The sequence below is a fragment of the Schistocerca piceifrons genome, chromosome 1, assembly GCF_021461385.2.
Source record: "Schistocerca piceifrons isolate TAMUIC-IGC-003096 chromosome 1, iqSchPice1.1, whole genome shotgun sequence".
NCBI classification, from domain to species: Eukaryota; Metazoa; Arthropoda; class Insecta; order Orthoptera; family Acrididae; genus Schistocerca; species Schistocerca piceifrons.
The window spans coordinates 258,407,564-258,433,301 of record NC_060138.1 but is presented as its reverse complement, the minus strand read 5'-3'; the positions used below and the strand labels follow the sequence as shown (position 1 = coordinate 258,433,301).

The 25,738-nt window shown below is 42.0% G+C and overlaps 1 pseudogene; it reads left to right on the top strand.

Moving 5' to 3' along the window:
• The first annotated feature begins 7,307 nt into the window (after positions 1–7,307).
• LOC124717691 lies at positions 7,308–7,425 on the top strand (annotated as a pseudogene).
• Positions 7,426–25,738: the final 18,313 nt, after the last annotated feature.

The window sequence follows — 25,738 nt, the reverse complement described above, 5'->3', positions numbered from 1 at the left end:
TACTATTAAATACTTTTCACTTCTTATATCAAAAGGTACATTGCACCCTTCGAATAATGACTCGTTGAAGAGTTAGGAACTAATAGTGAAGCAAAAAATGTGTGTGAAATCGTATGGGACTCAACTGCTAAGGTCATCAGTCCCTAAGTTTATACAATACTTAACCTAAGTTATTCTAACGACAAACACACACACCCATGCCCGAGGGAGGACTCGAACCTCCGGCGGGATCAGCCGCACAGTACATGACTACAGAGCCCCTGACCGCTCGGATAATCCCGCGCCGCAATAGTAAAGCAAAGGGACCCTTAATTGGGAGTATTTGGGACGGCATTACCAGTTCCAGCATTTGTCCTGCTACCAAGTGAAACCTCAACTCACTCGACATACGAGTTAATGTGATAATTCTCGGAGTAATTTCAATATTTTAGTGCATCGTGAGATTTTTTATTATCTTCCATTCTCTACACGAAAATGCACGGTGGATTTTTTAGGTAATAAACCAGTGAAAAGTCACTTTCTAACCACATACCGTGCGACCTGGTAGTAGCGCAGAGGGAACGCCAATTGGGATTTTCACTTCAGGCATTTGCCTCACCACCAAGGCAAACCTCCCGAAGACTTTGGTCAGAATTGGAGTATACGGACAGCTTTTAATTTAATTCGGAGACGATATGTCCCATACGAAAAATATGAAGCCTAGTATACCTGATCGTGTATTTTTTCCTGTTTGTACAGAATAATGTCGATGAGTTGCTCGACATTTAAATGTAACTGAGGTGGCGCAAAGGATTGCTCGTTTTCACGTTTTACGCTATTGCTTTTAGTGTTTGGAGTTTGAGTAATCATGATGATTTACAGTCGTGTTCCTCATGTAGCGTATGACAACCGTGAATTTGTTAAAGGACAGTGTCATGGTCCCACCAGGGCTGTTGCTTGATTAAGAAGTATTTACTTTATTACGATTCTCACGGTTAGCCACACTCAAATTCTGTTGGTACCCATAACATGTACACTACTGGCCATTAAAATTGCCACACCACGAAGATGACGTGCTACAGACGCGAAATTTAACCGACAGGAAGAAGATGCTGTGATATGCAAATGATTAGCTTTTCAGAGCATTCACACAGGGCTGGCGCCGGTGGCGACACCTACAACGTGCTGACGGGAGGAAAGTTTCCAACTGATTTCTCATACACAAACAGCAGTTGACCGGCGTTGCCTGGTGAAACGGTGTTGTGATGCCTCGTGTAAGGTCGGATTGTAGCCTGTCACGATTAAGGTTTACCGTATCGCGACACTGCTGCTCGCGTTAGTCGAGATCCAATGACTGTTAGCAGAATATGGAATCGGTGGGTTCACGACGGTAATACGGAACGCCGTGCTGGATCCCAACGGCCTCTTATCACTAGCAGTCGAGATGACAGGCATCTTATCCGCATGGCTGTAACGGATCGTGCAGCCACGTCTCGATCCCTCAGTCCACAGATGGGGACGTTTGTAAGACAACAACCATCTGCACGAACAGTTAGACAACGTTTGCAGCAGCACGGACTATCAGCTCGGAGACCATGGCTGCGGATACCCTTGACGCTACATCACAGACAGGAGCGCCTGCGATGGTGTACTCAACGACGAACCTGGGTGCACGAATGGCAAAACGTCATTTTTTTCGGATGAATTCAGGTTCTGTTTACAGCATCATGATGGTCTCATCCGTGTTTGGCGACATCGCGGTGAACGCACATTGGAAGCAAGGATTCGTTATAGCCATACTGGCGTATCACCCGGCGTGATGGTATGGGGTGCCATTGGTTACTCGTCTCGGTCACCTCTTATTCACATTGACGGCACATTGAACAGTGGACGTTACATTTCAAATGTGTTATGATCTGTGGCTCTACCCTTCATTCGATCCCTGCGAAACATTTCCGCAGGATAATACACGACCGCATGTTGCAGGTCCTGTACGGGCCTTTCTGGATACAGAAACTGTTCGACTGCTCCCCTTGCCAGCACATTCTCCATATCTCTCACCAATGAAAACGTCTGGTCAATGGTAGCCGAGCAACTGGCTCTTCACAATGCGCCATTATAGTACTCTTGAGGAACTGCGGTATCGTGTTGAAGCTGCATGGGCAGCTGTACTTGTACACGCCTTCCAAGCTCTGTTTGACTCAATGCCCAGGCGTATCAAGGCCGTTATTACGGCCAGAGGTGGTTGTTCTGGGTACTGATTTCTCAGGATCTAAGCACCCAAATTGCATGAAAATGTAATCACATGTCGGTTCTTGTATAATACATTTGTCCAATGAATACCCGTTTATCATCTGCATTTCTTCTTGGTGTAGCAATTTTAATGGCCACTAGTGTAATATATCCGACTATGAGCAGCAGACAAGGTAGTTCCGAAAGGGAGTTCATACTTGCGCAAGCGTGAAGTTTGAAATGCAATATTTACTGAAGACAGTAGTGGTATCCTTTCTAGCAACGACTTCGAACTTTGTCGGACTGGCGTATCGCAACTGTTTAAATTTATTTCTATGGGAATTTTATCGATTACACTAAAAGTAGTATCTTGTGACTGTGTAAGTAGGATGCGATGATACAGTGGTTTAGAGGCCGTACTATCGATCTTCCTCCGACACACGGTACATGGACAGCAAGTAGTTGTAAGTCGCATAACATTACTAAAAAACAAAAGGATTCATATATTTTATATTGTTATATGATACTGTCAAAAATATATGTTCTTTCTTGTGTTTAACGATAGGATCGTGCGGCGTGGCAATGGCGGGAATCCAAAATCATCTATACATTTAACTTGAAGATGAATTCCACATTTTATCTCTAAAAAGAAAACAAAAATCAGTTGACTTGCTTTCTGCGCCTCCTACATACAACTACTTTACTCTTTATTACCACACGCAGAACGCAGGCTAAGTAACGTCTTCCTATTACCCACAAGTGGAGGCTACGATGTTGGATTCATGGATTGATTTCAAACTTCGTACACCTTTAATAGATCACGAAAACAACATAACGTGCAAGTAGTAAGATACAGTCTTCTTGCAATTCCGTGAAAAAAGAAACCGAAGTTTTACTCTACTATTCTGCAACTGATGTATCTGTGCGAAGGTTCCGGCCGTAACGAGTCAGGGTGGTCAAGTGATCAGCGTTCGAGTTTTGCAAGAGAGTCGTGAACAAGACGATGGTTCGAATCGTCGTGACATTCATTATCTACAGTACTCTAAGAACAGGAAGTCACCTTTATTTTTGTTGCACAAATATAACTTGTGTGCTATTCAAAAAATTTGCAACTACACTTTCCACATCAGCAATGTCTCACCGCTACGGAGGTTAACTGCCAACTGGGGCCTGCCTCTTTATCTACAACTCGAAACACCGAGATGCAAAGTAATTCCCGGTACCTTACCAGACTGCATGTATAAGGGGTTTCGCAAATCATGACAAACATACGTTTTCAGGAAAATTCTATGCGTTTCTTCGTTTACTCAGTTACAAATATGTTTGTTCTAATAATTAAACGTAACAAAAATAGTTAGTAGTCAAATAACATGAAATTCACTAAAATTTCATGCGAATACACGTGTTTTTTTAATTGTATTACCTTTCAAATGCCGTACGCATGAAATAATATGACCGGTAATGAAAGCAAATATAGACTGAAAATTATTTCTGAAAGGACGTCGAACCGTCTCCTCATATACTCTCGTTTTAGGAAACTTGAACGCTAATCACTTTACCCATAATAGTAGCTTCTAGCACCTACACATAGATACATAAGCCACATAATAGATGAGTAAAATTTCTTTTGTGATTTTCTCGGAAATACCAGAGTATTACACCTTCCTACTTGCAGATTATGTTGTTTTAATGGCCTACTAAAGGTGTACAAAGTTTGAAGTAGATCTGTGATCCCAACGTCGTGCCCTCTCCTATCTAGATACGATGACCATTACTGTATTCAGCAATTACTACATTTCAAACTTGATGTTTGCACAAGTATGTTGTCCCTTTCGGAACTACCACAGTCAGGTATACTACATGTTATCGGTTTCCGTAGCACACGAGTGTGGGCTGTAAGAGTGCAGTTCGCTAACCGTGAGAAATGTAATAAAATGAATGCTCCTTAATTAAGCTACAGTGGAGGTGGCACTGTGACACTGTCCTTTAACAAATTCACGGATGTCGTACGCTACATGAGGAAAATGATAGTAATACGTGATGTTAACTCTCTCTCCAAACAGAGAAATTGCTGGCGTAGAATGTGATAATTGGCAGTCGTGTTGTGTCACGTCAGGTATATTTTACACGTCGGGAAGGTCACTGAGTTTATTCAGTATACACAGGAAAAAATACATGTCGACGTACACTAGGCTTCTCTGCTCTGGAAGTATGTGACCGAGCAAGGCAGACCAGCTATAGGCGGCTGGTTAACTCTGTGTTGACAAATGGCGCTGAACACACACTGGAGGTGTGGCGCTGCCCGCTCTTTCCATTAGCGCGTGGGTCAGCGCCATCTTGATGGCGTTTCGCGGCGCTACGGTGCAGTCGATTCTTTAGGACTGCACAACGACAGTGAAAATTTGTGCCAGGCCTGGACTAGAGCCTGCATATCCCGCTTTAAGCGAGTGATAGCCTTAACCGATTCGGCTATACGAGCGCGACTCAGGCCACACTCAAATTTCCATATGTGGTAGCCCACGTGTTGTACCTGTACATCCCATTAATGTTATTCTCGAACCGGGTAGACACTTTATTAGAGTAAGTGGCTGGCCTGGTACGGCCGATAAATAGGTAACTGCAGTGCTGGGGTACTGAAGAAGTGTGATGGAATATTCCTTCAGACGTGCGTGCATCGTACTTCTTCACAACACAGACACTACAGTTTCGTACCCTGAAGTATGTGTATGTGTGTGTGTGTGTATGTGTGTGTGTGTGTGCGCGCGAGTGTCGAAAAAGAGGCTGTACCTAATCTTGTGCCCAACACAGTTCCCTACATAGCCAGGCTTGCGATACCGTTTGTCGAGTAATAGCGTGTTGGTATAGCTTTGGAACGCAGTACAGTAGCAGTTCTGTGTGGCATAAATTAGATAAGGGCTTGATAGCGTCCTGGAGGTTTGTGGCAGTAGACGAGTATGCACAGGTCATGTTATTCCCGTAAATTAGAAGCCAGTGGTTTGTGGACGTCGAACAGCATCCCAGAAGTGTTCCTTCGGGTTCGGATCAGCCGAATTCGCTGGGCAAGACATGAACTTGAGCTCACTACCATGTTCGTCAAACCACTATAGCACGAGTCTGTCCCTGTGACATGGACAGTTATCCTGCTGGAATATGCCACTGTTGGCTGGTACGGAAGGCATCAAGTATGAAAGGATGGATGAGCTCTGCGTTAATGTACACTTGTGCCTTCCAATATAACCAGAGGTCCCATGGAGGAGGTGAAAGTCCCCGGAAGTCTAATATTGCCCCATTAGCTTGCGTCCGTGACGTGGTGCATGTTTCGAGCAGTTTCCCGCTTGGATGGCGGCGTATCGATCGCGACCATCAAGTAAGTCTAACAATAACAACGAACTCCGACCATGCTACACGTTACCACTGAACCTCGATCCAATCTAGATGATACCGTGTACACTGCAATGGTAATCGACGATGTGGTTGTTGCGATATGGGGAAATGTTCAGCGGTGGTGAGCTCCGAAATCCTTGTGTCGACATCAGCATTTTACTTTGTCATCAGATATCAGGTATGGTACAGATTGCTGCCAATTCTGCTTTGAAGAGCGGGCCAGCCTCCGACGTCCAAGGTCTGTGACGAGGCATGGACGTCCAACGCTTTGTCATCTACCCGCAGTTTCACCGTTGTTCAAAAACTTTCTGTAGATTCTCACGACACGCGAGCAGCCACCAGCTTTGGGATTCCTGTGCTGCTCGTCCGTGCTGAGCGATAACACTCCTCCGTTTCTCGCTTGTCAGTGGGTTTTACGCATTTGCGTCCCCTATCGTCGGTTGGGCTCTTGCTCCGTTTATATACTTTACTTTCACGTAACGTGACCGTAACGCCATCAGTGGCATCAAATCTCACGTCGAGCAGTGTTCATTGCCTTTTGGCTCGTCATTACTGGTTTGTAACACCATTTCAAAAGATTTCTTGACTAAACGTCCAGCATCACACAGAATCAAGGTACAACCAATGAAAAATACCTAACGAATCAATGTTAAACATCTTTCTTTCATTTATTACTAAGTTAAGTATTTGTTTCATTTGAATCCCGTTTTCGTGTATTGACTGTAAATTATATTCTACTGTGAGACGAATTCCCCTATCGACATATGAATTTTATATGTGAGCAAAAATTTCTTTTTCAAATTATAAATAGTCTGTTAATAAAAGAAAACGCATAATATTGTTCTTTTTAAAGTATTGTGTTATAACTGTACCCTGTCATCTGCCTAGATGGGAGTTATTCCGTGCTAGTGTCTCTAAATATTTCTCAGTTTGAATTTCAACATGGTATTTACAACTAAAGGTAGATTTTCTTAACTGATGAACTATCATATTGTGAAGTGGTTATCGATGCTTCTGTGCCTCGGTACCTACATTAGCTCAGAAAAAAGACAGTTTACTTTACTAACGTCTGTCTGCCATTTGATGACAGAGGACGCCATATACTCTTGCTAAGCGACATAGTGTGTGAATGATAGATGTTTAAAGAATGGAAGGTAAGCCATTTAAACGTTATTTAACCACATATTCCGCCCATTTTTTAAGATGCTGAACTTGTTGAAATCTAGCTGCTGCCTGTTAGACTTAAATCTGAGTGCATTGCTCTTACGGCTCTGGTATCAATGCCCTGGAAACAGGGACGCGGAAAACCAATCGGTTAAATTAATTTGTCTGAATAACCGGTATTTTTCAGTATTTATCGTGCCTCGGTTATAAGTTATGTTATTTATGTTTTACCAGGTGAAAAAAATCAAAATACCAATTAGCCATAGCAGAAGAGCTAAAACTTTTTATTTTTAACTACAACTTTTAAGAAAACGAGAAACGAGTAATTTTTATTCGTAACATTTCCATTGTTTCGAAATATTACATTATAACATAAGATGGGAAAAGTAATCAGTGCTATTTTAATAACATTGTCAACAGAAACGAACAACAGACATATGGCCTAAGAAGTGGTACAGCGTTGCTGAGATAATAGTGTATCTATCATCACATGTAGTGTTCAAGAACTGCCTCATCTGATCTATATCTTACTATCTCGCTGTCGTCTCGGCAACGGCCTTGCCGCAGTGGATACACCGGTTCCCGTGAGATCACCGAAGTTAAGCACTGTTGGGCGTGGACGGCACTTGGATGGGTGACCATCCAGCCGCCATGGCGCTGTTGCCGTTTTTCGTGGTGCACTCAGCCTCGTGATGCCAATTGAGGAGCTACTCGACAGAATAGTAGCGGCTCCGGTCAAAGAAAGCGATCATAAGACCGGGAGAGCGGTGTGCTGACCACACGCCCCTCCTATCCGCATCCTCAACTGAGGATGACACAGCGGTCGGATGGTCCCGATGGGCCAATTGTGGCCTGAAGACGGAATGCTTTTCACTGTCGTCTCGGACATCAGTTGTATTACAGAATTACGCCATACTTACAGTTAGTTTGGAAGTATTTTGTGAAGTCGTGTATCAATGAAGTACAATGCTCCATTTGCTTTAAAAGGTTAAAAATGGGAGGATCCACAAGAGATTTGCAACATCATATGAGGAGAAAACTTAACAAATCACTCAAGGTTTATGATAAAATAGAATGTAGCTGATCTGCTGCCTGTGTCTACATGACATCTGCTTGTAGGCCTCGAACATGGACAAATGAACAAGAAAAACAGAGTTATTCAATCTCAGTTTTCACCCTCAAGCACTGACTATTCGTACTGCCCAACACTGGTGTGATCCTCGATTACAACATGATTTTTGAGTCGACTTTCGAGACATTAGAATTATCAGGAGACTACTGTGTTACTTTTGTAGTACTCACCACTTATCACTTTTCGAGAAAAACAGCAACTAGTGGACGGTGGAAGTTTTCTTCTAATTGCTAAGTAATTTAATATTTTGATTCTGTTTGTCTTAAAAATGAGACAGCTAATTTTTTTCAGTCTTCATTTGTTTTCTGAGTTTACTACAGGAAATAATAGGAATAAAGAAAACAGAAATCGGTTATCTCAGAAACAGGTAATTTTGAGCGGTTTTATCAGTCATGCTAAGTTGGTAGAAAAAATATTCATACAACCGAAAACCACTTCTAACAGCGATATTCACCATTCCTACCTGGAAATATTCTCCTTCTTGTGCAAAGGTTTAACCCTTGAATGAGCAACAGCGCTATCTCACTAATGTTAACGCAATGCTAATTAACAGACACACTTTCATAGAGGTGAGGAATGTATGAAGGTGTCTTTAACATGTTTTAAAGAAATACCAAATTACGACGCACCTGTAATACAAATCGAAAGTGCCAGCTTTCAGGACTGCAATACGTCTCTCGAAGTTCTCTGCTGTCCACACCTATCTTTAACTGGCTGAAAATTGCTTGTAAAGAAGAAAATATTTTGTCTGCTGAAAGTGGTTCATAATGCTGATTATTGTGCTGAAGTCGACTTGTTTCTATTGTTTCTATTGCTCGTATCAACTAATGACACGATTAAAAGGTAAACGAACACATGTAGATTAAACTGTAAAGTAGTAGAACTGAAAAATGATTTCAGGGAAACCTGAGTTTAAATCAAATTATTTTTTCAATGAAAAAGCGCGAAGGATCTTGAGCATCAGATATACATGCCGAAGGGGCCACATGGAGATACAATACCATGTATTGTCAATGAGAGAAAATTTTCATTCTGTTCGAGTCACCGTAATACTATTTTGTGAGTGAGAAAATGAAAAGGAAAACGACTAATACCTGCACATGGCTGGAACAAAAGTAGATACTAATCCTCACTCTATAAGAAAAAGGCGCGTTCAGGCCAATGGCCTACATTGCTTATAATGAAAACATATCTGCATATTTGAAAACAAAACATAGAAATACAACGCAATATAGAATTATTCCAATGCAACGGTAGCAAGCAACGCTCACAGAATACTGCAGACTCTAAATGCCCATCTCAGCAACGCACAAGACAAAAAAGCCTGGACTTAAGGGTCCAATTCTCTTCAGTCAGCCTATAAAACAAGCGATTTTCACGATTGTTTTCGGAAAAGCTAATGAAGTAACCAACGTGAATATTTTTGCGCATTATTTATGGTCTCTTGGACAATGGTTCAAATGGCTCTGAGCACTTTGGGACGCAACTTTTGAGGTCACCAGTCCCCTAGAACTTAGAACTACTTAAACCTAACTAACCTAAGGACATCAAACACATCCATGCCCGAGGCAGGATTCGAACCGGCGACCGTAGCGGTCGCGCGGTTCCACACTGTAGTGCCTAGAACCGCTCGGCCACCCCGGCCGGCTCTTGGACAACATTTTCTCATTTTTCTAAAGAAATTCAGTCATCATTTAGCTCCCCATCCGATGAGTTGAAGTTGTTCTGTGGAGTTAATGTTGCTCTGTCCAAAATGATGGCTGGCTCTGAGCACTATGGGACTCAACTGCTGTGGTCATAAGTCCCCTAGAACTTAGAACTACTTAAACCTAACTAACCTAAGGACATCACACACATCCATGCCCGAGGCAGGATTCGAACCTGCGACCGTAGCGGTCGTGCGGTTCCAGACTGTAGCGCCTTTAACCGCTCGGCCACTCCGGCCGGCTGTCCAAAATGAGTTGAGTCCATTACGGACATTCGGTAGTCTACGAATGTTATTCGAAATCAGAAAACAAGCAATCCGTAGCATTGTCTTGTGTCTTTCGTCACATTTTTAGCAGCAGCTAATGAATTAAAATAAAAAAATTAATCAATTGCCCCTTGAATACATGCCAGAGGAGTAATCACCAAATTTCAGAATGTTACCTTCATTAGTGTTTCCGCTATTCATTCCGTCAGCTTGAGATATAGCGTATTTCATATAGGTTTTGCAGAATACAGAACTTCCGTCATGGAGGTATCTCATTTTAAACAGAGCAACTTTAACTCCTCGGATGGGGACCTTAATGATGACTGAATTTCTTAAAAAATTAGAAAATTTTGTCCAAGAATCGATATGTAATGTGCAAAACGATTTACGTTGATGGCTTTGTTCGCTTTTCCAAACGAAAATTCGTAACAAGTAGTGAGATGTCAAAAGCAGCAGACGACGACAATGAGAAGATACAGTGCTTTACAATCCAACCAAAGATGTTACTTCCACAGAGACTAGAGATTTGAATGGCTCGAAACTCATCTGTCGATACGCAATACGAAAGACGTTTCTAAAATATGGCATTCACCGTGTCCTCATAAAATGTTTTGTAATCTCGCCTAGTTTAAGGAAATAATGGGAAGTACTTAGAAAAAAATTAAAGCACACTGCAAATAAATAACTAAGAAGAAAGACCGGATTAAGAGCTTTCACTTGGTTTCTGATGTACAGGTCGTCCAACCTCTCCGGTATTTATTTCGACTTTTCTATTTCGACACATTCTTGTAACGTTCAAGTAAAATTCATTGAGGCTCACGTGCCAAGTAAGACCCTCACTTCAGCGCAGCTTTTTCGCTCTCTGGAACGTGAATTGCTGGCAATCAGCTCTCTGTGCACGTGTGTAGGCAATAGTGATCGAGGGACAATATCAGCTGCTGCTCTTCGCCAAGGAGCTCTCCCTGTAACCGGCTTCCAGACAACTAGGACTTGTTTCTTTCCAAACTCCTTAGTGGACTTTAGTTTTTACATTTATGAAGCATCATCTTTTTGTTCCGCCATGACTGTCCAGCGTCTTGCTAGCCAGACTGGAAGTGCCCAAATGTACTACGTGCAAAGAATAAACTTTCTTATAATTTATCGACCACTAAAAGATGCCAAAACTTTGACCTTTCGGACAAGGCTCGCTCTGCGCCTGCGCATGGCTGTGCCCCAGAGACAAATACAAACTTGTGTATTTTACGCTTTAGACTCCCAAGTTGTTGAATGAGTGATACAGGTCTTGTTACTCATTAAGCCTACACGAAAATATTTTCAACGGTTAATGACCGTACGGCAGACTTAAACTTGAAACTCCATTCATCAGGTAGGCTTTCTTGCAGTATTAAGTAACATGTTAAAGGTACTATTAGAAATATTTAATGTGTCATACAAATTTTCTTCTTTACGCCACACATTAGCAGAACATGCGTCCATGGACACTGCGGTTTGTATAGTAGTTTCATTAAAATAGATTCTGTCATATCAATTACCTTCGGATTAAATTTAGAGAATACAATATTGCCACACATAGGCATTGTTGTGATTGCAGAAAATACGTTCTTACAATATGAAACTCTATTCCACTTTCAGGTACTGTACCCCAGTGTTGTTTAATAGCGTGAAATATTGCGGTAGATAGTTGCATATGTGGGAAGCGGTATACGGTATAGAGCTGACAGAGGTTGTTATACAGCAATTTTGTGTTTGACATTCGATATTCGTTCGGAAGCAAGTTAATGGTCAATGTAATCCCAAAGAATAAAAAGAACTGCACTGATATTCGTACACTCCGTAGAAGGTGCGAGTATTGAGGTTACTTCTTCGCATTCTTTTCCTGCTAGACTGTAGGAAATAAAATAGAATACGTTTTTCAAAGCGAAAATTTTGTGTCAGTTGTTACTCAATGGACAGCTGAACATGGCCATTTCCTTTCAGATACAAGTACATGATAGCCATGAAGTTGTTCCTCTGGCAGGGACAGGCAACTATTTGGATAAAGAGTAAAGTAGTGTAAAGTAGTGGTTGTGATGGTAATGAAGACGATGATGTACGTAATATAATCTTTGGACAATAAGGAGTGGAACTGATAACGTATTTACTGCTCCGGATGGTATGCTATAGTGTGGAAGGCGCACCGCCACCCCACCACTCAGTACAAAACAAAACGCCTGCACACAGTTTCATGAAATTTGTCGTAGGACCAGCAAGAGAAGCAATCACTTACGTCACAACAAATGTTTGGAATTTATTTGTTCCTCTAGCCATTGTGCATGAAATTTCAGATGCGCAAACCTAGAGGCAAGAGAAGGCTGTATACCAAGAAAAATACACTGGTGTGATGTAACTAGAGATAAAATTTCGTCTTTAACTAGAAATAAAATTTCGCCTTCTGCGGAATCTTGCTTTATATTCGAGCAGATAAAAGCTGGGATGTTACAATCCGGGAACTATTTTTGGGGAAAGTTCTCCAATTCGAGATAGAATGCTACAACGCATGTGAGTCAGTTTGAAAGCACACTGGGGCAGAGTTGTATATGGAACCAGAATAAGATAACAATATTAATAAATTAAAATGAAACTAATGTACTATAAACAATGAATGTCTCTGATAGGCTCGATAATGTGGATCGCTGACTCTGCGTCACAACAAAGCCGAAGATGCTGTACTGCTTTGTTGGAGCTAGAGAGCGCTGGGCGCACAGTTGCAGCTAGCTGTCTGTGAGGGAAAGACGATGGAGTAGTACTGTGCGATGCCACCAAGTGTTAGATTAATGTAGGTACTTCAATATCGTTGAACATGGAAGCAGAAGTCTTCCGGCAAATAAGGTAATGATTTAAATAATTATGGTTTTTGTTTTTGACAGAGCGTTAGTATAGATGAGTTGATTGATAATTTGTAATTGTTGAATAACCACAGAATGTACATAAACTTTTTTTAGATAACGACTAATTAGGATTATTATTTTTGTAATGCCTTTAAGATTTGTTAACAGAACTTTATGTAATCTGATGATTTATATTTATGTTGGATTAATGAAGTTAGGCAATACTTGTTGTTTCAATCTCCTTGTTTGTGAATCAATTGTGAGTAATGTAACTTCAATTGTCAGATGTTTTTCAAAAGCCAAACTTAACTTGCAATATAATTTTGCTAAAAAAACTGATTGTTAGTAATTCACCATAATCAGTACCCTCTCCCAGTCCAGGTCATATAATTTTTAAAGAAGTTGAATTTTCTTAAATGTTCTCGTTTATCAGCCAAATGAATTTCATGTGCATTTGAAGTATTATGGCCAGCATTGCACACTGCTGAACCTGTAATTAGCATATTCATATTTTTTTATGACAGACCTGAATATATCGCCTTCCACCGTTGCTGCTTTAGAGGTAAGACAATGTAATGTAGTTCATATGTGAACAAGGCCTTATGATTCAGTGCTTCGGGGGGTAGGACGTCAAACGGGCCGATTTGGAGCAGGAGAGGCATCACAGGACATTTTAATTTCCACTGTCTTTACTTTTACAAATAAATTAATAAAACTTTGTCAGAATGACCAGGAAGGATTCAGAATTTACACTCACAGCAGTGGAAGTTCGAAAACATAACAAAATAATTTTTTTTACACGTGAAATTTCATCATTTTTTTCACTTACTAATGTCAGCATTTGTTGCTATAGGTACACTTTTCTTCGTAAGTAAGAGAGATTCTTCGATGACTTTTGGACAGCATACAAACCATACTCAAAGGTGTATGAAACTCTAGAATTTAACAAATCTATTAAAAACTGTGATAAAAATTGAAGTAATTAACTAGAAAATTTGTGTTTTTTCTAAACATGAAGTTTAAAATGTAACAGCTCTTTCGTTTTTTCATAAATTAAATAAATTCTAAAGTTTCATACGCCTGTAATTATGGTTTGTATGCTGTGCAAAATTCATCGAAGAATCTCTCTAACTTATGAAGAAAAGTGTACCTGTAGCTACAAATGCAGCCATTAGTAAGTGAAAAAATGATGAAATTTCGCACTTAAAGAAATTTGTTTTGTTATGTTTCCGAACTTACACTGCATGGGTGTGAATCCTGAATGCTTCCTGGTGATGCTGACAAAGTTTTATGAATTTGTTTGTAAAAGTATAGACACTGTAAATTAAAATGTCCTGAGGTGCCTCTCCTGCTCGAAGTCGGCCCGTTTGACGTCCTACCCCCCTTAAGGGGTGAATGTATTTTGCAGTGACCGTATTTCTTTACTTGTATTAAAGTTCCAATGCCCAATCAATTCGTGAAAATTTTTGCTAACAATAACACAGAGTAAACACACCATTTGCAATTACAACACGCCACACGACAGTTGGAGTTCAGTACCCATTCCACAATTCAGACTTCATTCAACTTAATCGCAAAGTTCATTACTTCTCGTTTTTATAAAGAAAGTTACAAATTTGATACAATGAGAAGGTTCAATACATTTGATGACGAAGGGTCAAGAGAGGCAACCTTACAGTCTGATAAGCTTGCTGCTATATGCTACGCATGAAAAATATTTATGTTATAGGACAGTACAGGAGAGTAATAATATCTACTGTGGTGGAGTTGTGCTATAAATGCCAAATAAACATGGAAAGCATGGATGAAAATGTTCTGGAAGCGCAAAGCTGAAACTGGTTATGCCACTAATGAGAGTGTGTACACAGAACGAGCCAATCAGCCACACCAGAAAAGTTTGTGCCTTACCACTTTGAAGACCCTTGCAGACAATATTACTGGTACAGCCAGAAATGTTACTATAAAAATATTAAAAATCTAAAAAACTCCTCCCGAATAGGCCATGAAGGCCCAACGCTACTGACCGGCCGCCGTGCCGTCCTCAGATCATAGGCGTTACTGAATGCGGATACGAAGTGGCTCCTCAGTTCGCCTCCCAAGGGCTGAGTCCACCCAGCTTGCCAACAGCGCTAGGCAGACAGGATGGTCACCCATCCAAGTGCTAGCCCAGCCCAACAGCGCTTAACTCCGGTGATCTGACAAGAACCGGTGTTACCGCTGTGGCAAGGCCTATTTCTAAAGTATTTCGCTAGCAGAACAGTCTCTGAGTAAAAACCTAACTGTTTTGCGAAGAATAAGGCCAAATGAAAGAGAAATAACGAAAGAGATGAAGCCAAGTATTAGTAGACAAGTGTATTCAAGTCTGCATTGCAGTGTTCAGTATTTTTGCCAAAGATAAACGAGTGTGTAAGTCTCCTAATTACGTTGCACCATGGTAACTCCTTAGATGAATAACATCCAAGACGAGGGCCGGAGATTGTGAAATGTTTAACCAAACGATGTTGTGGATCAGCTGGCTCACACACTGTTCGAGTAGCTACACAGAGGCTTGAGCATACGAGGTCACCTAGTGGCGACCCGTGCGTAACACGTCTGCCGGGAGGCATCACACATTTCGTTCTTTATTTTTCCTCACGCTAATGGGTACTGCCTGCGCATGCTTCTTTAAACTTTCACGTCGCAACAACCAGAACCACTTGTAGTGTGGCAACTCGCGTAGAACTTGAACCGACGCTGTTTCGAGTGCAGGCTGAAGGCCACATTTAAGCCGCTGCAGTCTGTTTAATGGGCCGCAGCAGGCCGCGGCTTGTTGCAGATTACTCCGGCGGAAAGCGGGCAGCAGTCATAATTCACTGATTTCAGATCTGCACCTGGAAATGAGCGCTTTCTGTCAGCCATTAGCTGAGCACTTGGCTCGTTAATGGCAGCTAATCCCCGGGCCTAATCCGTTTCCGACCTAATAACTAACGCCCAAGTGCTCTTCCGCAAGAGTATTCTCCGTACACGAGCCACAGTAATCCAGTACTTGTGAGAAATTGCCGGTAAAATGAGAACAAATAGCGTTCGCTCGGCCTCCGTTCCTCCTGGGACTGCCTGCTCAGCTCTCCGTACCACATAATGACGCAACACATAAACATACGAAGTGATAAACATAGTTTAACCATTACTACACTACTGCTTATTTTACAAGGCCGAAGTCGTTACCACTGAAGAAGAAATACAACAGTGGAAGACGAAAATGGAACATCTGACACAGTCATATTATAAGAATGACGTTACACTTACATTTTAAACCGTAAAAAGAGCATAACATTGGATGAAAACCTAAATTGGCCTAAAATCATAGATACGCCTTGCCAGAAGCCGTAATAATCTATCCCCTCACGATACAAGCATAAAAAATCCCCCGTTTGTACCTGGAAACAACGTGTATTTTTGATTGTTAACTTCAGTGATAAAATATCCTGCAAGATTTTCCTAAGGAAATCTCGCAGCTGTTGGAGCTACTGTTGGAAGTCTGAGTACCATACAATGTGATATTCATCGTTTTAAATATATTTAATCATTTTACACGCTGCTGTCCTAGAAAAATTTCATACGTCGTCTGATCAAGGTGAACAGTGCCTGATATCCCCCTCCTCGACCTTATCTGTCAGATGTTCAAATGTGTATGAATTCTTAAAGGAACCAAACTGCTAAGGTCATCGGTCCCTAGACTTACACACTACCAAAACTAACTTAAATTAACTTATGCTAAGAAAAACACACACACCCATGCCCGAGAGAGGACTAGAACCTCCGGCGGTAGGGGACGCGCAGTCCGTGACATGACACCTGAAACCGCGCTGCCACTCTGCGTGGCTCAACTGTCAGAACAGCACAGTACAAATACTCGTTCCCGCTACAGAAAAACCTGTTCGGTCCCACGCTGTTACATATACACCTTTTCTAAGTACGTTGGTGTAGAAGAAAATCAAATTTGGAATAATCTCCCTCATAATATTATAGAAACGCACTTAATTTTTTGCGCACCGTTTACAGCATTGAAACTAATGAGCTTCTTTTCCCCCCAACTCTTTTCCATTTCCCGAAGTCCCTAACTATGGTGGTCCACATAACTTTTTCTCTGGTAGTGATGGGCATCTGCACATATAAAAACATATTTTCACCACTGAACAATTTCCCATACAGTGAAATTTACATGCGTTTATTGCTACAATTTCTGTTCGAACAAATAATAGACGGAAATACACAGAGATGTGCTTTTACGCACCTGAAGGAAAAAAAGTCCTCGGCTTTTGACCACATGTTTTTCAGATGGACAGGAAGGCGACGTCCGCTTCTAATGAACGTTTGCCAGGAAAATGCTTCATGAACTGGGACACTCTCGTGTGCGGGTCTGGAAAAAGAGAGTCTTCACGTAGCCCAGGTAATGCTGATCGACCACGAGCATAGGAACTGGTAACAAAATTATTACGTGCTGGTCGAGACGGCCTCCAGCCTAATTTTCGAGCACGGAGATGAGAATTTAAATATCGAGATTAGACACCACAATACTCGCAACTTTCTTCATACTGCTTCTCTGCGAACACGTAGAGTGTTATTCAACGATATTCTGTGTTTGATTGCAGCAGTAACTATGCATATATCCTTTTCCCCTAGGTTAGTCACGCTGCAGATATGCGAGAACCTACTGATTAAGTGCCAGGAACTTGTATCTAAACCTATGGAATAATTGATAGGTAATTCAGTCTTAACACAGGCTCAGTCAGACATTCTTACCTCTCATTTTTCTTTTACTTTCTCATCACAGTTTTTCACAGAAACTTCTAATAACTTAAATAATTCTAAACAGACTGTGTTTAAATATCATGTTGTTATGTATTTGTATGCCTTTAGCCACTGGTCTCATATTTCTTTCCTTTCCCATCGCAGTTTTTTACCGAAACTTCTAATAACTTAAATAATTCTAAGCAGACTGTGTTTAAATATCATGTTGTTACGTATTTGTATGCTTTTAGCCACTGGTCATGTAGCTGACGAACTGAAATGTGCGTCGATCCTCCATTTGTACTTGCACAGCCCACAGATATATAAACAAGCCTTTTTATCAGCATATTCACAACAAGTAAATAATTTTGCGCATTTTCTGTTCCGTAATGCCAAAGCCCACATGTCGGTAATGACGCAAGAGAATCTCGGACTTGAGGCGCAATTGGACACTGAAATAAATCCGATGGCCACAAGTGAAAATTTGTGCTCGAGCGTGAGTCGAATGCAGATTTCCGACTTTAACCGAGCGGTCGCCTTAAACATGTCAGCTATCCGAGCTTGCTTTCCGTCCAACCTAAATTCTCAACTCGTCGCACAGAAACTTCTGTATATATATATATATATATATATATATATGTGTGTGTGTGTGTGTGTGTGTGTGTGTGTGTGTGTGTGTGTGTGTGTGCAGTCTGAAGGGACAGTTATAAGTGGTGACAGTACAGTGTAATCAACATCACATCAGTATTTCGTATTTACATCATTTGTATACTAATTATTTTACCTTTACAAGTAATATGTTTTTACGTTGATTGGTACCTCCAACGGCAACACCAAGCCACTAATGCTTATTTTAACTTGGGCATCAGATCAGGTGTTGAAGTGTTGAAACTTGAATGCAGAACGGTAGTCTGTCCTGACGGGGGTAGTCCACTTACTGATGAAGTTACGACTGTGCAGAAAACATCACGTAGTAAATTACGTGATCTGTTTACCATGAAAAGACACAGAGAAAAAAAAATACCACACTGATGTGTGTACATGTTAAGGTACCACACAGAAAAATACGAGGGTTGGTACTTTAATAATAGCAACTTTTTATTTACAGTTCGTACAATATAGATACATTTTTCAAAGTCTTACTGACCTTCGATGTAGTCGCAAGCATTGTGTATAACCAGTTGCCAGCGATGTGGAAGCCGTATGATACACTTAGCAGTGCCACTTGTGTTGACAGTTCGAGTGGAGAGGTCTTTTGCCCAAATAATAATGTAGCTCTGAAGCGAATGCTGTGAAGTGTTTCCTTCAGTTTAGAAATCGAGTTGAACTCACGAGAGCTTAAGTCAGGGGAGTGCAGTAGCTGCTATAGCACTTAACAGCCCCATCAGTCAAACAAATCAGTAACAACTTGCATTGTACGTGCTCGAGTATTGTCCTGCCAAATGATGGTGAGGTCCTGCAGGAAGAGTCATCACTTCTGTCTCTAAGCTGGTCGTAGATTGTGTTCCAAAAATGAACAGATAGAGACAGAAGAAATGACACTTTCTGCAGGACCTGACTATCATTTTGCAGGACAATGCTCAAGCACGCAAGTTGTTACTGATTTGTGTGACTGATGGGGCTGCTAAGTGCTATACCACCTACTGAATGCCCCTGACTCAAATCGATTTCTAAACTGAAGGAAACACTTCATGGCATTCGCTTCAGAACTGCTGTAAATTCGTCGGGCAACAGACCGCGCCGCTCGAACTGTCAACACAACTGGCACTGCTAAGATTGTCCTACGACTTCTACATCGCTGGCAACGGGTTATACACAATGCAACTCTCGTATCGGCACTCATACCCGTTGCACCCTGTATAGAGCGAACATTATCAAAATGAAAAACTGCAGGGACGGATTCGTGACTGCAAGTGGAGGAAAAAAGGGACAATGAACATGTGCAGAGAAATGCACGGTGTGCATGCAACGACAACAAATCATCCTGGAACACAGTACAGAGCTGCATCGTATCCATTTTACAAGAGACCTTCAAAGTGGTCTCCATGGGATGCAATTCACGCGTTTACACGTTACATCATGGATAGCTGCACTCTTCCGCACGTTCTGGCCTCTCTCTGAATAGCATCACAGGCGTCATGAACACGCTGTTGAAGCGTCTCCACGTCAGGAAGTGGTTCAGCAAACACGATGATTTTTAGGTACCTCCTGAGGTAAAAATCCTGGGCTTCTATCCAGTGATCTAGCAGACCATCCAACAGGGTTTTCCGCATCCTCTCCGGTGTCAGGGGAAAATGTTGAGGTGTCGACAGACAGTAACGCGGAAGTGGGCTGGTGCTCTATCATGCAGAATCCATATAACCTGCCATATTGCCAAAGGCACATTCCCAAGCAATCCAGGAAGAGTATTCCATACGATGTCCAGGTACGTTTCTCCCTTGAGTTATGGAATAATAACCAGTCCAAGTATGTAGTCGCCAAGAACCACTACCCACACACTGATGTTGAATCGATGCTAATGAGACGCCTCAACAATTCCCCACCGATTGTCTGTAGCCCACAAATGACGATTATGCAAATTCATGATACCACTGCTGGTAAAGGTTGCTTCGTTGCTAAAGAGGAGTGATGACATAAATCCCATAATTGTAATGGTCTGGTGCAAGAAAACATCGACAAAATCCTTCCCATAGAGGGAAATCCACTGCTGATGATGCTTGCACTCCTTGCAAGTGATGGAGATAATAGTGGTTGTATCCCAGGATACGTATAATCGTACTTTGGCTTACAACATGTTGGCGGGCCACTTGCCTGGAGATTGTACAAGGGTTCATCTCCATATCCTGTAGAACATAGTCCTCAAAATCTGGTGTACGGACTGCCCGACACTCCCTGCACAATCGTCCGTTTGAAAGCACTCATGTTCACACAAACGCCCAAAAATCGGCTTGAAATGTGTGAAATTGTTGGTGTCTGCGAGTGTACTTGGTTTGCTATAGACGAGCTACCTCTCGACGGTTTCCACCTGTTGGCCGTATACAGACACCATCTCGGCTAGTTCCCAACATGAATACGGGACCTTTCTGCAACCCACAGTACGCTGCGTTAATCACACAGCCTGCGACACCCGAGGAATACACGGTACGTGGTCAGAGGAACTTTTCATTCGTCACTGCCACTACCGTGGCAACGAAGCTTTTCCGGGCAGCGAAGTGTCATTAAGAGTCATGATTTGCTTTGTGTATTTGTGTTTTGATGTATGGGAAAACATATGTTGTAGTTTTATCTATGTTTTCAATTAATTAAAACATAAATATTCAAACAGATGAAAATTTATTTTGCGATTACATTTCGCTGTCCTTGCTAGCACCTACGACCGCTTTAAACCAATTCTTTTTGCTAGTTTTTATTTGGTTTTCAATGAATGACACAATTTTTTTAAAAGCAAGATTGTACAAAATTAAGTGTAAGGTTTTTTTTTGTGATAGGAGCAGGAAACAGGTGGACAAAGTTTGCGTGCAAGTTACAAACACTAGCTGAGAATTGCGAAAGCTGGCAAACCCTTTGCGGCTGGGAATCTCATCAAGGATTGCCTGGTCGACACGGCGGGTTGTATTTGTCCAGGAGACAAATGGCTCTAAGCACTATGGGACTTAACATTTGAGGTCATCAGCCCCTACACTTAGAATTACTTAAACCTAACTGACTTAAGGACATCACACACATCCATGCCGGAGGCAGGATTCGAACCTGCGACGGTAGCAGCAGCGCGGTTCCATACTGAAGCCCCTAGAACCACTCGGTCACAGCGGCCGGATCCTAATGGAAAAATTTCAAAAAATAGCTCTTTCGCCTCAAACTGTTGCTCTCCCAGTCGAAGATACGGCCTCTGACATGTAGCAACAATTAATGGAGAGAGCAGCAAACTTCGTATCATTTTCTATCGCTCTTGATGAGTCCACGGACGTTGCGCACATATCTCAGCTCGTCATATTTATTCGGGACGTCGACGACATTCTGCGTTCCCCTCATACCATTAAAAGACACAACCATGGGTTTGGATATTTTTCTAGCAGTGGAAAACGCGTTCGAGTCAATGGGCTTAAAACAGGAATGCCTGACCAGTCTAATAACGGATGGAGCACCCGCGCTACGAGGGATACGCACAGAGTTCCTGGGTTAGGTCAGGTCAAAATTGGCTGAAGTCGGCTGTTCCGTATTCGCGGCAGTCCATTGGCTGATACACAAAGAGGCACTTTGTACGAAGATTGTCAACATAAAAAATGTTATGGACACCGTTGTTCGAATGGTTAATTATCTTCGCTCGCATAGACTCACCCATCGCCAGTTTGAAGAATTTCTGTCTAATATCGAAGCGGAATACCCGAACATACCCTACCACGGCGAAGTAAGATGGCTGAGCAGAGGGAAGGTGCTTCATCGGTTTTTGTCCTCGAGGGACGAAATCACTACCTTTTTGGAAATGCAAGGACATCCAGAAAAATTACTTCGTGATTTTAAGTGGGTGGGGAATTTGGCTTTGTTGGGTGACCTAACTGGTTATTTAAATCCTTTGAACATTTCACTCCAAGGCGAAAATCACTCAGCTGTTGATTTTGTACAGACGATTCAAGCATTAAAAAAACTTGTTTTGTGGGAAAAATACTTGCGCGAGAAGAAATGTGGATACTTACCCTCATTAGACAGCCTTAAAGGAGATGTGAACATTTCAGATTATGTTCAAATTATTTGCGAATTACAAGAAGAGTTTGAAAACAGATTTTTGAAGATAAGCGAGCTTCAAACGGGGAGAGAACATCTCACAAGTGTTTCAAGTAGTGCTGATTGGCTTGCAGTGCGATATCCACCTGAAGGACCTCTTTCATATGTGTAAAACTTAGGAGGACTTTTGCAGCTGTTTTCCACGAGAGAAGTATCCTCTTCTGCACAAACAGGCGGCCAAAGTTCTCTCAATGTTTGGTATTTGTGAGCGCTTTTTCTCCCTTTTGCAGCTTGCTAAAACTAAGAACCGTTCACTACTTAGCGATAAAAATTTGACTCATTCTTTGAGATTAGCCGTCTCCCGGAATATTATTCCAAACCTTGACAAAATCATTTCCTCGAAAAAGAAAAACATGTGAAATGTTAATTGTTTTCTTTTAAAATGTTTACTGTAAGATTAAAGGTATTGATAACCATAATTATATTTTTCTTCGTAATTTTCAAACTTGGTCAAATAAAATTACTGCTTACTAAACTGAAAACTACGGATTCGTTGTCTAAACTCTGAAAAGGTATACAAAAAGCTGTAGCACGAAGTACAACAAAAAACATTTACTTGTAACTACGAACAGTAAGAATGAGACTCTGTATCCCTATTATTTCTAAAACAGAATATTTATGATACTAGTTCATTTAAGAAACTGATACATCTTACAGAAGATGCCTACTGTACCTATGACGAGTGTGCATGTGCAATACTAATAGAATCAACCTGTGGGACAGAAAACTACTAAGTTGTGCTTCGATTATTGGTTTGGATATTAATCAAAGTATCCACGGGTGTGCTGCCGGTCTATAGTGTCCAACGGGCACAATATTTCGGCGATCATACATGTCGCCATCATCAGGTGAACTGACGGACTGAGCTCCTGTGAACGTGCCGGCACGGAGATGCGTACGCTAAGGCTGCTCAGAGGGAACTGGGTTCGGTCGCGGCGGCGGCCGTTTTAAATACCCTCCGCCCGCGGCGCGCTCCCTCCGCTGTCCGCGCCCCGCGCCGCGGTCTCGCGGTGGAACACACCGCTTTGCGTAGTAATTCTGCCACACGAAAGCTAATTGTTACCTAAACAGTTGATGGTTTGCTTGTTTTACAGCTCATCGACCACTTTTACAGAGCAGCGCTTCCTCTGTTATTTTGTTTAGTTGGACCTGACCGCGGGACAGTGCAGCTCAGAGCAGTATGTGTGCGGTCTCACTCGCTCCGCAGCTGTCTCTCTCGCTCCTGTGCCGACACTACCGACGCACGGTCGCGGACGCGGTGCTGAACTACACTGCCTTGCGCCCACGCGGCGCGGCAGCGCCCGCCGGGAGCAATCCTTGGATGAGCCTGCTCTTTAGGCTCCAACGGCGAATACTGATACCTTAAGTATGTATTCCCGCTGCGCCCAAATTCTTGCGGGAACCAGGTGAAGCTGCGAGCAATGAGAACAATAGACAGCTATATGTATTGAGTACGACAAGATGAGAATTTCTGTCGGACAGAAAGGGTGCTTGGTGGACTGCCCAAACAGTTAAGGCCACCGCTTGCGTAAAGTGGGAAATCTAGATTCAACTCCCCTTACAGCGCAAATTTTCGCTTGTCACAACTGGATTTATTCCAATGGCCTTTTGCGACTGAGGTCTGAGTTTCTTCTAAGTGATGTATATACAGGGTGAGTCACCCACAAATTGAATCGCAAATGCCGGCCAGAGTGGCCGAGCGGTTCTAGGCGCTACAGTCTGGAATCGCGCGACCGCTACGGTCGCAGGTTCGAATTCTGCCTCGGGCATGGATGTGTGTGATGTCTTTAGGTTAGTTAGGCTTAAGTACTTGTACGTTCTAGGGGACTGATGACCTCAGAAGTTAAGTCCCATAGTGCTCAAAGCCATTTGAACCATTTCTTTTTGAATCGCAAATATATTTGTTGCAAGCATACACTTTTTAAATGGAACAACGCCTATTGGCATTAAGAAACTAAATGTAGGGTAAATTAGAATACCAGTAGCGTTTGTTGCATGACAATCGTTTACGAGGTACCATATTTTTAAAAGTTTCCACACCGACACAAGTTTGTGCCCTTCAGCCTGCGTAGTTGCTAGGTACGATGTTATTACATTTGCTGACAACGTACTTGGTTATTCATTGAGTGCACTGCGACTTGCTAGTCAGTTTGTGACAGATTAAGCCGTAGGTTGTGTGTGGATAATGGGATTTATGACAGTATAAGAAGCCGACATGCTCATGGTGTACAGACAGTGTAGGAAGAATGCAGTCCATTCTTGCACAGTGTGTGCGGCAAGATATCCCAATAGACGTTAACCATCTCAGCAATAATTAATCAACCTCTTCAGCCACTTACATGAAGCAGCTAGACAACGCAACACAAGGAAAAAAGCGACGACAGAAGAGAGGAGAATAATGTTCTTGCTACTGTTGAAGTTGATCTTCACGTAAGCTCCCACGCAAGGAAGTGGCATAAGCCAGGAAAATGTCCTACGGCTTCTGCATTGACATAGGTTCTATCCCTATCACATTTCTCTCCCAAAGAGACCATGCGAACGACTATGATGCTCGTATTAACTTCTGTACATTGGCATTAAGACAGGATACTCCATATGTATCACATATCTTATGTAGTGATCAAGCCACATTAACCATTCATGGCTAGGTAAACCACCGAAACATCCCCATTGGCTTCGTAGGTGGAATGTAAACGTGTGGTATGGGATAATAAACCATTTACTCAGAGGCCTCTTTTTCATAGACAGAACACTTAACATCAACAAGTATCGCAGGCTCCTAGCAGATCGTCTTCCACGGGTACTAGGAGACATTCCTCCCCCGGCTTGGGTGGCCGAGCGGTTCTAGGCTCTACAGTCAGGAATTGCGCGACCGCTACGGTCGCAGGTTCGAATCCTGCCTCGGGCATGGATGTGTGTGATGTCCTTAGGTTAGTTAGGTTTAAGTAGTTCTAAGTTCTAGGGACTGATGACCTCAGAAGTTAAGTCCCATAGTGCTCAGAGCCATTTGAACATTTATCCGTAGACTAGAAGGAACCTTGTGGTAGCAACATGAAGGCTATACAGCAGTGATGGGAACAACCGAATGAGAACAATCCATTCATTCAGTTGCTGGAAAACAATCGACTAATTCAGGTTTAGTTACATTTATGGATTGAATTATTCATTCATTATTTTGAGTAAAACTAGTCTGTGGTAGCAAACCCCTTGAAAACAATCGATTCAGTCGGTTGGATTGCACATTTATTCTTTTGAGAGAAACCAGTCAATGGGATCAATAGACTGAAAACAGTCGTTCAGCTGGCTGAACTACTCATTCATTCCTTTGAATGAAACCAGTATGTTGGAGCAACCGAATAAAAGCAATGATGTCAGTTGGCTGTAGTCTTACTTTTCGGTTGGATTATCATTCATTTTGTTTCTTTGAGTAAAAGCAGTCAGTAAAATGTAAATGTC